The sequence below is a fragment of the Budorcas taxicolor genome, chromosome 11 (genome assembly GCF_023091745.1).
Source record: "Budorcas taxicolor isolate Tak-1 chromosome 11, Takin1.1, whole genome shotgun sequence".
Lineage (NCBI taxonomy): Eukaryota > Metazoa > Chordata > Mammalia > Artiodactyla > Bovidae > Budorcas > Budorcas taxicolor.
In genome coordinates, this window is record NC_068920.1 from 144,485,544 (window position 1) to 144,503,301 (window position 17,758).

A 17,758-nucleotide genomic window follows, 5' to 3' on the forward strand; every position below is an offset into this window, starting at 1 on the left:
ACTTAACAGTCATCAGGTTTGAGATCTGGAACTTTTGGAGCCAGACTTCCTCTGCAACGTTACAGAGGATTTTTTTTTTTTTAAAATCTTTCTTAATATCTCCATATGGAGTAAGCAAGTGGAAAGAATTATTTGAAAACCAATGGAAAAAAAAAGAGGTATTGGGAAATGCACATAACTTCATCTGGAAACATCTACGTCTTTCAACTTCTGTACTTTTGGTCCAGTTGCTTTATTTTATGGTTTGGGAAGTCAGATCCCTGTGTTTTGCCAGATTCAAGGGTGAGTGAGAGTGTCTAAGAGGTATTTGCTGGTTGGTGGCAGAAATGAGAAATGGCCTGTTTGCCCTGTCATCAGGAAGCAAACTGAGTCTCATTCTCCAGCAGGGGACTGGGCTGGGGCAAGGCAGGCCATCTCAGTGGCAAAATGAGCAGTTTGCAGGCACAGAGTTCTTTCTTGACACTGTGAGAGGCACAGGGCAAGAAGCAGAGACTCGTGGCCAGTCCCAAGTACAGGAATGGAGTCCAGTAACAGTTGTATATCAGATCACAGAGTCAGGTGGAATAGACATTGGAATAGAAGCACACCTGAAGCCAAAGAAGGGACTGCCTGTCAATCTGTCCCGGGCACCACTGGGTGCCCACAGTCTTCTTTGAAGACTGACTTCTTTCAAGTCAGTCTTATACTGGAGCTGTCTAATTTGTCCGTGGCAGAGGGGGATTAGCTCAAGAAGGTAGCTTTTCAGTGAAGCAGTGTGTTATGAGGCAAGAGATGTATTGCAAATAAGGCATGGTTAGCATTATTTTAATATAGAGGATGATTCCTGGAAATTTCTCAACTCCAAGATGTTTGGGCACCAGTCATTCTGTGACGTCAGCTACAACTGGATTCTAAGGAAAGAGAATGAAGGATGAGGAAACCTCAGTGGGGTAGGAAGAGGGGTGGAGGAAGCTGGGCTGGTCACACCCATCAGCCCCAGCGGAACTTCAGGGGAAGTCTGCTCAACCAAAGATGTGGCTTGCAGAGATGTCAGTACCAGGTGGATAGAGGGGGTGATGGTGAGAGGTGCCAAATCTAGAACAAGGCCATAGAAATGGTTAGTGGGGCCTGGAGGATAAAGGCAACCTAGTGTTTAGGTAGTGATTCAGGCTTTGGACGCTGCAGGTAGATAAGCCTGGCTCTGAATTCTGCCCATATCCATTTATGACGCTGGTGATCTCCAGCCAGTTATTTAAACTCTCTAAGTCATGATTCTCTCAGCTGGAAAAAAAAATCATCATTTCTGTCTCAGAACCTTGGTTTGAAGATTGGTCATGGGGATCTTAGGGATGGACATATTAGTGATAAACAGAAGGAGGAGGGAGAAGAGGAGGAAGGAGGATGGTGATGGTGATGTGTGTGTTTAAAGCTACGTGACACTAAGGTGTATCCTTAGCATGGAAATGGCACACGGAAAATCAGCCAGTCTCATTTCAGCAGCTCCCACCCCACCCCACTCCCCAGAGTAGGACTGCTCAGGAATCCAATACAGTAAAGAATGAGTCCAGCTGGAAGAATCTGGAACAAGGTAGAGGTTGACCATGTTTATCGTGTAGATATTTTACTAATAAAAAGAGCACAATCAAGTGTGATCAGCCATTATAAACATTCAGGACCTCTATGCAACTATGTAGTGTTGTAAGAGCATACCAACACCATGCAAACCCTACTGCAAGCGTGCAGTGCTAACCATTTAGGGAGGATGATCTCAAATATGTTATACTGATTTCCTCTCCTAAAATATTGTGTCTACGGTATAAACCTTTGTTTGACGGTTGTCAAGGGAGGTAGTGGAAGAATACACATTCTTTGGAAGGAAAATCCAAAGTTTGAACAGAGTAGTTTTAATTCCTTAGTAGGAAACGTAGCATCTAGGTTAGTTATGCTGTGATGATGTAAAATCCACCCTGTATTTCTAAATGCTGTCGTGGTTTTTATCGAGGGCATGGAGGGGAAAGAGCTACACTTACCAAAAGAGCTACTTTACCAAATTCATCTGTACCTGGGAGGGCTCCTGGCACACAGTGGAGAGAGAAGAGAAAGAAGGAAAAGGAGTTGGAGGCAGACAGCCTAGTGTTTCAGCACTGACCTACCAGCTTTCTAGCCGCATCAGTGTAAGTCAAGTGATTAACCTCTCTGAATCTTGTTTTTCATTTTAAAAATAAGACAACAAAACTTCATAAGAAAATTGTTAGATGTGAGTTAATTTCCTTTAAATGCCTACAGCACCTACAATTGAGCCTGGTAAATTACACATATTCAGCAAGTGGCTAATCACTCATTGTGAATTTTTTGAGTGAACTAGGTGTATTTGCTAGATAATTAAAGCTGACCTCTTTAAGCTCCCCAAAAAGGTGTTCATGAGAATTTTAATTCAATGTAAACAAGTCTCTAAGTGCTATTATATGTTTTTCTATCTTCTTAATGTAACTTCTCTTATGGTACAAAATCACTTTAGAAAATAATAAATATCCACTGAGGGACTCTCTATAAAATATCAGGTTTTGTACACTTTTAATGTTTGGTAACCCCATAATTTCTTCAGCTGCCACATTCCATTTCTGTATCCACACAAAAGTGTCTTATCTAATAGAAAGAGAGGAGGCATAATGATTTAGTGGAAAATTGACCCAGGATTGGGACTTCTAGTGCCAATAGTTCTAGTGGACAGCTGTGTCACTGGGGGCTGGTCACTTTACCACCCTGGATTTCACTATTCTCATCTAAGAAAAAAAAAATTTAACTTAATTTTTTTTTTTAAAGAAACATCTATAAGAGTCCTTTTTCTTCTTCTAGTCTGCTTTGTTTAAGTGAGCCATTTTTTCTCTCTGAAAGCATTTTACTGGCCACTCTGAGGAGTTCAGAGCCAGTAAATGAGCAGTTATAGGAAGTGCATTTGTAGAAATGTGCTGTGGGTCTTTCTAGAGAAAAATGAGGCACATAGTAGCTTGCTTGTTTGGTTATCAAAGAGGTCTACCAGCTGGTTGCATATTAAATAACAGAGTCCTTTCCATTTAATCTGTAGTCTGCAAGATCCCTTCCATGCAAAATCACTAGAGAGGCTTTTTATCAGTATCTTCTTCTATGGGAAATGAACCAAGGCACTTGCCTTAAACACTAAATCTCAGTATGAAGATTTGAACAGAAAGCAAGGAGGACACTTGGAATAAAAGCAAAACAAAAAAGGATAAGAGAAACAAGGAAATTCAGAGAGAAAGACAAAGTGGCAGAAAACTAGAGACAGAAAGACAGAAAAGAGAAAGATGAAAAAAGAAAAGAGAGCGAGAGAGAGGAAGGGAGGGAAGGAGAGACAGGAAGAGTCAAGAAAGAAAAAGGAAAAGGAGAGAAAGAGAATACGAAGAGATCCAAAATACAAACTGAAAGAGACCTTGACTATTTTCACATTAAGTACGTCTTCTTTCCCATAATCACAGTTACTTCACATCCTCCCCAAATTGGCATGTTTCTCTTGGGAAGATAAACCTTCCTTGGCAAGCTCACCACATGCGAGCCGAAGCAGGAAGCCCGAGTCATCATCGTATTATGCAATCCTGCGTCCGGCCAATAATTGCCTCTCTGACATGCTAGCCTCCCGCATTCCTGAGATTCATCTAGAACAGCCAGAAGATTAGATTAGTGTATATTTTCAGCCAGCCGCCATCACTCTGAGCTGTTGTGTCCCCTTCTCTCAGCTGAGGCACTCCTGTTTGTCACTGCCCTGTCAGAGAAGTCCGTCCCTAGGGCAACAAAGTCTCTCTGTGGAAAGAAGGAAAGAGAGAGCTTCAGAGAAACTCTGTTTTATCCCAAGCCCTTATTACCAAAATATGTTGAGTGGTAGAACTGCAGGACCACATAGCAACCAAGAACAATGAGAAAAATTCAGATGAACAAGTCATTCTCCCACCTTAGAGATATCCATGCAGTATTATGTCATACAAAGAACACAAGTGGATGTCTAGGAAAATGGAGATCTAGCTTTGTGCCTGCCATCAATTAACTGTGTGATCAGACATGTTCATTCATTTTTCTAAATCTTGGTCTCCAGATTTTAAAATGAAGCACCCTAACAACCTCATTGGGTTATGGTAAGAATTTAATGCGATTCTGGGTATAAAAACGCTTGGACTATATTTGTCTGGCAGTATCCTAGGTCTTTGTCAAGCGTTGCTTCGCTGTATAGATGGGGGCCCCTGTGTGCCCAGAGCAACAACCACAGGGCTTAGCACAGTGTGCTGTCATTGTGTGGAATTGTGTCAGCTCTTCCAAGACAGGGCTTCACACCCAGGCAGTCAGTGCATTTGTGCTGAATGTTGAAGGAAGGAAAGAGAAAGGGAGGAAGGAAGAATGAAATCAGAAGAAAGAACAGAAGACAAGGAGGGAGAGAGCGGCGGGGGAGGGACGGAGGGAGGGAGAGGAGTTCATGATTTAACATCCAAGCTAGGGGTAGAGTACACGTCTTCATCTTCAGCAGTCAATTTTCCCCTGGTCCTGATGACCCATTACTCTAAACAGAGCTAACTCTGCCACTCTGTTTCTGCTTCTGTGCTTTTTTTATTCAAGTGGTCCTCACGCCTGAACTATTCTCCATCCTCATCATTAGCTCTTCAAAATCTCCTCATCGTTCACCATTTTTGCTTCTTCCTTCTTTGGGGAAACATTTCTTGATTACTCTAGACCACACAGCAGCTAATGTAAGGATTCCACTACTCTACCTGTTTCATGGCCGAGTCACCTGTGCCAGGACGCTATTCTGTGAGTCCCACGGCTAGAATTCCTAGAAGAACTCTCTGGAACAACCTGTACTCTTCAGTCTTGTGAACAGTGGTCACGGTTTGCCAGGAATTCATAGAACGGGGGGCCTCCATTAGTATCAAGTGCTGCAGACATTTCAGTTCAGTTCAGTTGCTCAGTCGTATCTGAGTCTTTGTGACCCCATGGTCTGCAGCACGCCAGTATTCCCTGTCCTTCACAATCTCCCAGAGCTTGCTCAAACTCATGTCCATCGAGTCAGTGATGCCATCCAACCATCTCATCCTCTGTCATCCCCTTCTCCTCCCGCCTTCAATCTTTCCCAACATCAGGGTCTTTTCCAAGGAGTCAGTTCTTCACATCAGGTGGCCAAAAGGATTGGAGTTTCAGCTTTAGCGTCAGTTCTTCCAGTGAACATTCAGGACTCATTTCCTTTTGGGATGGACTGTTTGGATCTCCTTGCAGTCCAAGGGCCTCTCAAAAGTCTTCTACAACACCACAGATGTTTAGCTGTGAGAAACAGACTTTCCTACCAATACAATGAACTGTGAACACCTGCACCAAGACAGTGTTGCAGGGAGTGCTTCCATAAAGATGAGCAATTTTAAATGCTCCTTGACCTCAGACTTGGTTGCCAGCACAGTCCCACCTCAGCACCAGCCTTAGGAAACAGCATTTCTACCACAGCCCTGTATGTCTCCAGCCAGGGCTGCTGCAACAAAGCACTGCAAAACAGGTGGGGGTAAAACAACATAAATTCAGTTCTGGAGGCTAGAGTCTGAAATCAGGGTGTTGATGAGGCCATGTTATCTCTACGGGGAGAACCTAGTAGAAAAGTCTGCAGGGAAACCCTGCCTCTTCTTATATTACAGTGGTTTTCTGGAAATCTCTGGCATTTCTTGGCATGAGATTGCATGAGATTGGATGCATCACTCCAATCTTCTGTCTTTGTGAGGTGTCTGCCTGTGTCTCTATTATCTCTACATGAGTGTTTTCTGATAAGGGCACCAGCCCATCCTTAGACAGTATTAGACTAGGAGCCCATTCTATCCCAGTGTGACTTGATGTTAACAAATTACATACATCACAACCTGATTCCCAAGTAAAGTCACATTCTGAGATATTAGGAATTGAGACTTCAGCATATCTATCTGGGGGACACAATTCAACAAGTTAGACACCGCATTTATTGTACAACAAAATCAAGAAGGCCCGCAGGTGGGGAAATAAACAAGGAGCAAGGAGAGAGGGAGAGGGGGCAGGCGAAGTCAGTGGGACCAAGAAATCATTGAGAGTGATTTTTAGGTTTCATTGTCATTGTTTTCCAGCTGAGTGGAGAGTCCTGGTTCAGAAGTGCAGAGTGAGGAAGGTACCCAGGGTGAAGTGCCTTTTCATAGCCATGTGTCTGTTGAGGGCCCTCTTTGAGCAACCCTCTGATGATGGCAATAAAAGGTGGGTATGACCAACACCTTCAAGCCCCCCAGAGAGGGTGAGGGGAAAACAGTGGAAAGAAAGCTGTCAGTGAACTCTTTTGAGCCCTGAGGGTGGTGAAGTGAAGGTTACTCAGTCATGTCCAACTCTTTGTGACCCCATGGACTAAACAGACCATGGAATTCTCCAGACCAGAATATTGGAGTGGGTAGCCGTTCTCTTCTCCAGGGGATCTTCCCAGCTCAGAGATCAAACCCAGGTCTCCTGCATTGCAGGCGGATTCTTTACCAGCTGAGCCACAAGGGAAGCCCAAGAATACTGGAGTGGGTAGCCTATCCCTTTTCCAGCAGAATTCCCCGACCCAAGAATTGAACCAGGGTCTCCTGCATTGCAAGTGAATTCTTTACCAACAGAGCTGAGGGTGAAGAGATTTTAAAAGATTGCCTTCTATATAATTTTGAGAATTAAATAGATTCAACTTCTCTTTCAAAAATATACAGTACCTTGCCTATGGAGTCTCACCTTACTGAGTCCTGAAATTTGTATCTGAACTGCTGTATTGGCCCAACTGACTCTATTATAAAGGGATAATGGGTATGAAAGAGAACCTGGTCTCTGAAGTTGGCTTATGAATCAGGGTAATTATGAATGACTCACGCCCTTTGCATCTTCAAAGGGCTTTCCCCTCTGTGCCAACAGAGGACTCAATCCTGAGCTTTCTCAAGTGGAGCTCTGTGGTGGAAGGGTCGAAGGGCTCCAGTGATACCACCAAGGGAGAGGGGCCTTGAGGAACATGGTTAGAAGGGGCACACAGTCCACAGCTTCAGCTCACTGCTTGCAACATTTATTAGCACAAGTTGATGAAGGGTGCCCTGGCCATGATCACTGAGCATCAAAAAGAGACCCAGTGGGAAGTCTTTAGAGTGTGTGCTTATAACTGCCTCGCCTGAAGCCAAGGGGCTGTGCCAGAGTCTACCAGCACTCTGATAGCACTCATGTGTTCAGATCACTCAAGAACATCAAGTTACTTCCACGGACATTCCAGTGACTGACTAGGTTGTTGACAGTGAGCCACTGAGGCCCTAAGAACATCAGTAAGAGAAAACATTACCCCAAATGCTGTTTTCCTCCCTCTAATAAAGACAAAAGGAAGAAAGAGGAAAGGGGATCCCCTAAAAGAGGAGACTGTCCTAAAAAAATAGTGTAACTAGCTAATGTGATGCTAGTGTAACACTACTGATTTTCTGATTTCATGGGTATAATTTGGTAAGAAAATAACAAGGTACTATTTACTGAGCACCCGTGCTGGGCTGTTTCTTACTAGATGGTTTACAAACATAACTCTGAAAGGCTGATAACATCACCTTCCGTTTTCACTTGTTTTAAACATGAAGATCACGGGGCTTACACCTGTGATGTGAATTTCCCCAAGCCACACTTAGTGAGTACTGAACTGGGGTTTGGACCCACCACCATATTACCCCTGAGTCTCATGGCATCATGGAAGGAGGAGGGCCTTGAGATCATGGATTGGAAGAAGGCTTCCTACACTGCAGGGTGTAGGCAGATACTCCCTGGAAAATGAAGGATCCAACTTGCAAAGAGGCAGTGTCCCTGGGTCGTTTCCGGCAGGGTGGCCAAGGAGGACCCTGCCCACCTACTCCCTTGCCCCTTATGCCTCAGCGCCCCTGGCCAGAGCTGCCCTTCACACCTTTCCTAGACTTTTCAGATTCCCGGACACGGCCCTGCTGGGAATCAGCAACTGGGTTGCCCTGTCCAATTACGATTGCTGAATTTGGAGCTCAAATTTATATAATGATCTTCATTAATGGGCTTTGCACTCCCACAGCGTTTGCATCTTCAAAGTGCTCTGTGAACATTAACTAATTAATCTGGGCTACAAATTGTGCCAAGACCCAGAGGGCTCCAACTGCTCAGATCCTGGATGGTCTCTGTTGATTGTGGTGATTACAGAAGGCTCTGAGTTCCCTTTCCCTCAGTGCCGCCAGTGGAGCGTGTCACCACAGAGCCATCAGTTCCCGTGCACACAGAGTCCAGTTCTTCTTCCACGCTGGGCCCGCATGTGGGGCCACAAAAAATAGGAAGCAGTGGTTTTACAGAAGCAAGTGGCACACTGAGAGTAGCAAACACCGTGCTTTACAGTGAAAAATACAGCTTTACATGAATTTGTTCAAATGAGTCATGTTCAGACTTCCAACTCACAAATGGAGAAACAGTTGCTTCAGGGGATAAAGTGACTGAGTTGCATTTATGGTATAGAGCAGAGCTGATTTCCTAAATGCACAAGCAATACTTTTTGCACATTGGAAGAACTGAAGCTCTGTTACATAATCCAGAACCTGACATTCAAGTGAGAAATGAAAAGTAGAAAGGGAAATTCAAAGGCAAGAGAGAAATCTGCTTTCTGTCAGTGAGGAAGACCTCCTTGGAAATCAAATTTGTATTGGGACTTACTTACCTTTTTTAAAAAAATTATTTTTTATTGGAGTATAGTTGCTATATAATGTTCTGTTAATTTCTACTTTACAGCACCATGAATCAGCCACACATATGAACATATTCCCTCTCTTTTGGACTTCTTTCCCATTCAGGTCGCCACAGTGCTTTTAGAGTTCCCTGTGATATACAGTTATTGCTGCTGCTGCTAAGTCGCATCAGTTGTGTCCGACTCTGTGCAATCCCATAGACGGCAGCCCACCAGGCTCCACCATCCCTGGGATTCTCGAGGCAAGAACACAAGAGTGAGTTGCCATTTCCTTCTCCAATGCATGAAAGTGAAAAGTGAAAGTGAAGTCGCTCAGTCATGTCCGACTCTTCGTGACCCCATGGACTGTAGCCCATCAGGCTCCTCTGTCCATGAGATTTTCCAGGCTACTGGAGTGCGGTGACATTGCCTTCTCTGATACAGTTATTACAGTTACCTAATTATCTATTTTATACACAGTATCAATATTGTGGGCTTTCCTGGTGGCTCAGAGGTAAAGAATCCGCCTGCCAGTGCATGAGACACAGGAGACGTGGGTTTAATCCCTGGCCAGGAAGATCCCCTGGAGGAAGAAATGGCAACCTGCTCCAATATTCTTGCTGGAAAATCCCATGGACAGAGGATCCTAGTGGGTTACAATTCATGAGGTTGCAAAAAGCTAGACACAACTGAGCACACACACACATATCAATAGTGTATGTGCGTCAATCCTAACATTTTGTGCTTTTTTATTTTAATAGCTTTGTGGTTTTTTTATCAGGAATGGAGGTTGGATTTTGTCAAATGCTTCTTCTGTACCTACTAAGATAAGAATTTTGTTAGTCTGTTAATAAGGTGAAGACTGTGGATTAAATGTGGACTAACCTAATTCATCTGGTGGAATCCTAGTTCTCAGGGTGCTGGTGTTAGGAGGTAAGCCCTTCTGGAAGCCACAAGGGTGGTGCCCTCCTAAGTGGGATTAGCGGCCTTATAAAAGAGACCTCAGAGGGGTTGCTTCCTTCCTCTGCTGTCCACCGTGAAGATCCAACCAGGAAAGAGGACGATACACATTGAGGACACATCACTGAGGATACAACGGAAAGATCTTCCAACCAGAAGAGGGCTGTCAACAGACACTAGATCTACTGGCACTTTGACCTTAGGTATTTCAGGGTCCAGAACCGTGAGAAATAAATTTCCATTGTTAAGGCGTCCAGTCAGTGGTGTTTTTAGCCCAAACTGCCTAAGACAGTGAGTTACATTGATTTTCAAGTGTTAAAGCAAGCTGGCATTTCTGATATATGCCAAATGTGCTGTGTTTAGTTAGCTAAAATTCTTGTTAAGAATCAGAGTTTATGAGAGATGCTGATCTGTCACAGTCTTCCCTTGTAATGTCTTTACCTGGTTCTGGCATCTGAGTAACACTAGCCTCTCAGAATTGAGAATTACTCTTTTCTTCAATTTTCTAGAATGTGTTTTGATAGAGTTACTATCAATTTTTTTTTTTTTCTTAAAAGTTTGGTAGAATTCACCAAGGAAACTATATGGAGCTGGAGCAAATTTTGTGGGACTGTTTTTCACTGTGAATTAATTCTTAAGGAATATAGGACTATTCAAGCTATCCATCTCTTCTTGAATACTTCTGATAATTCGTTTTTTAGGAATTGGTCCATTTCATATAGTTAGTTGAATTTACTGAGATAAAGTTTTTCATAGTATTTGTTTTTTATCCTTAATATATGTGGGATGATAGGTTTTTGAAAGAAAAAAATAAAGATGGACTTCTTGGGTGGGGCAAATTCCCAGAATAACATTGTTGGTTGCTCCTGTTTAGTGACCCAGACATGTCTGACTCTTGAGATCCCCCTGGACTCTAGCCCACCAGAATCCTCTCTCCATGGGATTTCCCAGGCAAGAATACTGGAGTGAGTTGCCATTTCCTTCTCCAAGGGATCTTTCCAACCCAGAAATGGAACCCACATCTCCTGCATTGCAAGCAGGTTCTTTACCGCTGGGCCACCTGGGAAGCCTGAACAATATATTGGAGACTGGGAAGTTTTTATAAGGAGATGTCTCAATAATTTCAGCATTCCCTTAAGAAGGGGCTTTTAAGAAAATAATTAAATTTATAAGATCCATGTTGCACAAAGAGTCAGACATGACTAAGCAACTCATTTTCACATGTTGAATTAAATTCAATGAAATTTCTAATAGTTTTCATAGGCTTTTAAAATTTTAGCATCTTTTTATTTGTTTAATAACTAAGGCTAAAACTGTATTGGATTTTAAAATTGAGTATTTATAGTAAAGTGTATAAAAGTGTAAAAACCTATCTTTAAACACAATTTTTAAATGTAGCAATAGGAAGAATTAAAAGAACAGGCAAACAAAAAACCTTATCCATACCTGAAACTCACTGATTCCAATAGAACGTCTTCCCAGAATGCGATTAACTGACACAGTCTGATGCAGCAGTCAGAAAATCATTAATTTGAATAAGGAGAACATGCATTCATTGTTTGCCTGAATGAATTGTTCAATATTCATGTTTACTTCCTTTATCTCACCTGCAAAGCCGATGAGAGTGTTTGGATTTGCATTTACACGTTTGGCAATTTTAAGTAACCTAGTATTTCTATCAAACTTGGGTGAGAAGTAGGGTACCCTTAATCTCTGTGACATAATCCTTGTTTAGAAACGCTGGTTTTTGTTTAAACAAAAAACTGGGGTTACAGGAGCAAGCTTGAAATCAGTGCTTTGAAATACATTAGATTATCAATTATATTTTCTCCTCAACCACAAATTCATTGCTGAGCTGTTTAAAATGCTACACAATTGTTAAATATTCAGAAATTTTGAAAGATGGTTGTTAACCATAGTAATTTTTAAATGTTAAATTATTTGAATCTACAGGAGACAGGGATCAAAACCATCTCCAAGAAAAAGAAATGCAAAAAAGCAAAATGACTGTCTGAGGAGGCCCTACAAATAGCTGTGAAAAGAAGAGAAGCGAAAAGCAAAGGAGAAAAGGAAATATATACCCATTTGAATGCAGAGTTCCAAAGAATAGCAAAGAGAGATAAGAAAGCCTTCCTCAGCAATCAGTGCAAAGAAATAGTGGAAAACAATAGAATGGGAAAGATTAGATATCTCTTCAAGAAAATTAGAGATACCAAGGGAACATTTCATGCAAAGATGAGCTCAATAAAGGACAGAAATGGTTTGGACCTAACAGAAGCAGAAGATATTAAGAAGAGGTGGCAAGAATACACAGAAGAACTGTACAAAAAAGATTTTCATGATCCAGATAATCACAATGGTGTGATCACTCACCTAGAGCCAGACATCCTGGAATGTGAAGTCAAGTGGGCCTTAGAAAGCATCACTACGAACAAAGCTAATGGAGGTGATGGAATTCCAGATGAGCTATTTCAAATACTAAAAGATGATGCTGTGAAAGTGCCACACTCAATATGCCAGTAAATCTGGAAAACTCAGCAGTGGCCACAGGACTGGAAAAGGTCAGTTTTCATTCCAATCCCCAAGAAGGCAATGCCAAAGAATGCTCAAACTACCACACAATTGCACTCATCTCACACAATAGCAAAGAATTGCTCAAAATTCTCCAAGCCAAGCTTCAACAATACATAAGCCATAAAATTCCAGATGTTCAAGCTTGTTTTAGAAAAGGCAGAGGAATCAGAGATCAAACTGCCAACATCCACTAGATCATCAAAAAAGCAAGAGAGTGCCAGAAAAACATCTATTTCTGCTTTATTGACTATGCCAAAGCCTTTGACTGTGTGGATCACAATAAACTGTGGAAAATTCTTCAAGAGATGGGAATACCAGACCACCTGACCTGCCTCTTGAGAAATCTGTATGCAGGTCAGGAAGCAACAGTTAGAACTGGACATGGAACATCAGACTGGTTCCAAATAGGAAAAGGAGTACGTCAAGGCTCTATATTGTCCCCCTGCTTATTTAACTTATATGCAGAGTACATCATGAGATATGCCAGGCTGGATGAAGCACAAGCTGGAATCAAGATTTCCAGAAGAAATATCAATAACTTCAGATATGCAGACGACACCACCCTTATGGCAGAAAGTGAAGAAAAACTAAAAAGCCTCTTGATGAAAGTGAAAGAGAAGAGTGAAAAAGTTCGCTTAAAGCTCAACATTCAGAAAACTAACATCATAGCATCTGGTCCCATCACTTCATGGCAAATAGATGAGGAAACAGTGCCTGTTGGGGGGGTGGGGGGGCTTCAAAATCACTGCAGATGGTGACTGCAGCCATGAAATTAAAAGACGCTTACTCCTTGGAAGGAAAGTTATGACCAACCTAGATAGCATATTAAAAAGCAGAGACATTACTTTACCAACAAATGTCCCTCTCATCAAGGCTATGGTTTTTCCAGTAGTCATGTATGGATGTGAGAATGCTGAAGAACTGATGCTTTTAAATGATGGAGTTGGAGAAAACTCTTGAGAGTCCCTTGCACTGCATGGAGATCCAACCAGTCCATCCTAAAGGAGATCAGTCCTGGGTGTTCATTGAAAGGACTGATGTTGAAGCTGAAACTCCAATACTTTCGCCACCTGATGCAAAGAGATGACTCGTTTGAAAAGACCCTGATGCTGAGAAAGATTGAAGGCAGGAGGAGAAAGGGATGACAGAGGATGGGATGGTTGGATGGCATCACCGACTCAATGGACATGGGTTTGGGTGGACTCCAGGAGTTGGTGATGGACAGGGAGCCCTGGTGTGCTTTGGTCCATGGGGTTGCAAAGAGTCGGACACAACTCAGTGACTGAACTGAACTGAACAATAAAATTATATTAAAAACAGAGGTAATGAATACACAGAGCTGATCACTTTCTAATTTTTTTTACTACATTTTAACCATAGCTTCTGTAGTTACTTATGTCTATTGTAACTGTATGTTGAGAGTATCATATAATGTATGCTACTGAAAGTTTTCTTATAATTTAACATTTTGTGATGTCACATTGGTAGATTGAAATCAGTTTTGGAATGTATAAGTACATCATGGAACCTGACAACTACTATAATACAAGTTTTGATTTATTGTTCTGCTGTTTATTGAGACAGAAAAATTTTAGAGAAAACAGTACAGATTAAATTTAAATGAGTATGAGTCTTACAGTGAAAACACTGTGAATAAATATTGTATCATGAGTAAATATTCTTCCAGCATTTGAAAACAATTATCCAATGCAGCAAAGAAGTTCCTCACATCATTGACAAATGAATAAAGTTCAGACATACTTCTTTGTTGTTTCACTTTGATTTCCTTGTTAAGATAAATTAAAATATGAACCAACATCCATATTGGAACTATACGTGGCTGTCAGTTAAAACCATATTTTAATTGGTTGGACAAACCCTGTTGTCTATGGATACAAGAGTTTGGCAAAAGTCAGCAAAGGTATTTTGTAAGAAGCAACTGCTTATACAGAATTTATAGGAAATAAGTATATATTTCATGAGTATTCATAAATTGTATACTCTATATCAACAAAATTAGATATATTGTTTTAAAAAACAGTTGTTAAGCATTACATTGTCCTAATTTTTATGGGCCAATCAATGCAGATAAACCTTGTCTTTTCCATATTTTCTGGTGATTTGGAGAAACTCTGATCTTTCAGAGAACAGAATATTGCAAGACAAAGTGAGTTGCAGTTTAAATAAAAAGAGTTGAAGTTACTGTGGTTTTCTGGCTAGTATTAATGCAGAATAATATTGATAATATTAATGCAGAACTAATGCAGTTACACTGAGCTATTATCTGAGAATAATTAGTGACACTGACCAGGCCAGGATAATTCCAAGTAACTCTGAATCACAGAGTTCATTCAAGCACAAGGTAATTATTGACCCTGCAATTATCACTGTGCCCTGAGCATAAGTGGAGGAAAGTTCGGGGTCTTTGCATTTTGTTTACAATCAGAGAATAGTTGTTGCTTCAGAATCAGTGACTAACAGTGGTGAAATATTGCATAATTAAAGGATAGTGGTGATTCTTGATTTATGTTCATGTCGTGACATTTTACTTGCTACTGAGGCAGCAGGGTCTTTTTTTTTTTTTTTTTTTCCTATTTCCAAATGTGAAAAGACATGTGTTTCTATGGATTTCAACTGCCACTGAAAAATGTAAGCCCCATGCCCATATATGAAGAGTGAAGAGGAGAGCTCTCAGTGGCTTCAGGAAGCAAACAGGCCATCCTGCTGTTGGAGGCAGAGACTCATTAAAACATCCAAAGAAAGGGAGAAACTACAGACAGCCTAGGGTTTGTCTACAATCAGAGCCTACTTAGGAAAGTACCTCTGCTGATCTCTGGACTTGCAATCAGTTCTGTAAGTAACCTTTAGCATCTGCCCTTATAAAATATAACAGAAGCTTTTTAAGTTGAAGCTTTTCAACTTAAACTGGAGTTGAAGTCTACATGCCAAACTGGGAGTGGGCTTAGCAACACAGGGTTTGGAGCTCTTTTGGTTTGGTTGGTGTGTGCGTGCATGCTCAGTCATGTCCAACTCTTTGCAACCTCATGGACTATAGCCTACCAGGCTCCTCTGTCCTTGGGGTTCTCCAGGCGAGAATACTGGAGTGGGTTGTCATTTCCTTCTCCAGGGGATGTTCCAGATCCAGGGGTCGAACTCTCTGGCATCTCTTGCATTGGCAGGTGTGCTCTTTATCACTGAGCCATTGTGATGTTATTAGTTTTCTCTTATATTTAGAACTCTGAGATCTGGTTTAACATTTTCCAATGGCTAAGCTGCTCTTTATTACATGTATGATTTTGGGGGGAGGGGGAGTTATTTATTCTATTTGAGTTGTAGTCTTTCCAGTTTTAAAACAGAAATGAGAAAATGTCCCTCAGGGGTTTTCTCCAAGTACCTGGCCCAGGGCTCATCACAAAGCAGATTCTCTTTTTAAAAAAAAATTTGGCTTTGCCAGGTTTTAGTTGTGGCATGCAGGATCTAGTTCCTTGACCAGGGATTGAACCCAGTCCCCCTGCTTTGAGAGCCCGGAGTCTCAGCTATTGACCCACTAGAAGTTTCACAAAGTAGATTCTTAAAAGGATTTCCTCTTACTTTCTTCCTTCCTCTGCCTCCTAGCCTTCTTGTTCAGCCCCTTTCCTTCTATCCCAAGTTCTTTACTATATAAATTATTATGATTGTAGTAATAACTACAAGCTTTTTTCAGGTCAAGTTCCATTGTGTTCCCATAAGCGACACATGCTTGAATTGTTAACTGACCACTGGGAAGAAAATCTCCTAGTGGGACCCTGGCCAGCAGGGAAACATACAGAGCTGAGAGGTGGGGCTGCCTCCCAAAACTGCACCCTTGGCTGAGATGAGGTACTGGGAGGACCAGAGGCAAATCCAGCTACAAAGCCATGGAGGAAGAGACAGCACCCAGGATAAACACGGTGTCCCAAAGAATGCAGCAAACAGAGCTGAGAACATCCAACATGCCTCACCTGTAGAACCAACAAGACAGAAATCAGACCTGCTCCCTGTCCTCAGAGAGCCCACTATTTACAGAAGACAGACACATGAATGATTCTAACACACAAGGTGAAGAGCATTAGCCCAGAGCTGGGCGTTTGGGCTGGGCAGGTAAACCAGAAAAATCTGGGACAACAAATCAGCCTACAGGTGTGGGGACTGTGAGTTAGGACCGAGTGGTGCTCAAGAATCCAGACACGGCCCCACACCTGGCACATTTAATGAAAGAATATTTAACCAGGTGAGAGAAATCGTAATGGTAGTAGCACAGTAGTAATTCTCGTGGCTAGCATTCAAATTGGACCTACTGTATAGCAGACGGGACTCTGCTCAATGTTACGTGGCAGCCTGGATGAGAGGGGAGTTTGGGGAAGAATGGATGCATGTATATGTATGGCTGAGTCCCTTTGCTGTCCACCTGAAAGTATCACAACATTGTTAACTGGCCATACTTCAATATAAAAGTGTTTTTAAAAAAAAAACAAATAAAAAACAAAAAAACCCAAAAAACAAATAGGGTCTGTCTTGCAGCAAGCACTCTTCTCAGTGAATTAGGCTCAGCACTCCTAATCCTCAGAGCAAACTTACCAGTTATCCATACGAGTTATCCATGTTTTCTACTCTGCATGGATGGAAAAACAAAATCTGAAAGAGGAAAAGTGAAATGTAGCAGAGTTTACCAAACTCCTTGGTAGTGAAACTGAAAATCATCACCAAGCTTGCCTGGCTGGTTTCAGAGCCACTGTTCTCTCTCCCAGGCAGCTCTGAAGTATTTCTTTTCCTAAATCTATAGAGACCAGGGAATGGTGTAAGATATCTTAATATAGAAACAAAGGAAAAAGTGAGGCACGGAAATGAGTTTGATGTTGAAATGTGTTTATTTTTCCAGGTTAAATGTGGAAATTCAGTGTTTAAACCTGGAGCACAAGACTAGCAGATATCCCCGCCAGGCTGACTCTGTCTGCGTTGTAAAAGAGCTGAATTCATGAAGTCCGCACCCCCACCACTCCTGCTCACCCCGCCCCACCCCCAAGAGGTTTTCCGTGTGTGCTCAGTCATTTCAGTCATGTCTGACCCTTTGCAACCCCATGCACTGTAACCCGCCAGGTTCTTCTGTCCATGGGATTCTCCAGGCAAGAGTACTGGAGTGGGTTGTCATGCTGTCTTCCAGAGGATCTTTCCAACCCAGGGATCAAACCCAAGTCTCATGTCTCCTGCATTGGCAGGCAGGTTCTTTACCACTAGGGACATCTGGGAAGCCCCTCTTCTCCAAGAGGCTAATATTGTCCAAATCATTTCTGCCTTGTTGAAAGAGGGATGTGGGGCAGTGAGGGACGCAGAATTTTCTCCAAATGCCCACAGGACTCCCTGGGAAAGTCATAGCAGGGCCCTGTGTCCACCCGTCAATCATTAATATCCAAGGGCCTTCTCAAAGATGGACTGGCTTTTTACTCAGCCGTTAAAAAGAATTCATTTGAATCAGTTCTGATGAGATGGACGAAACTGGAGCCG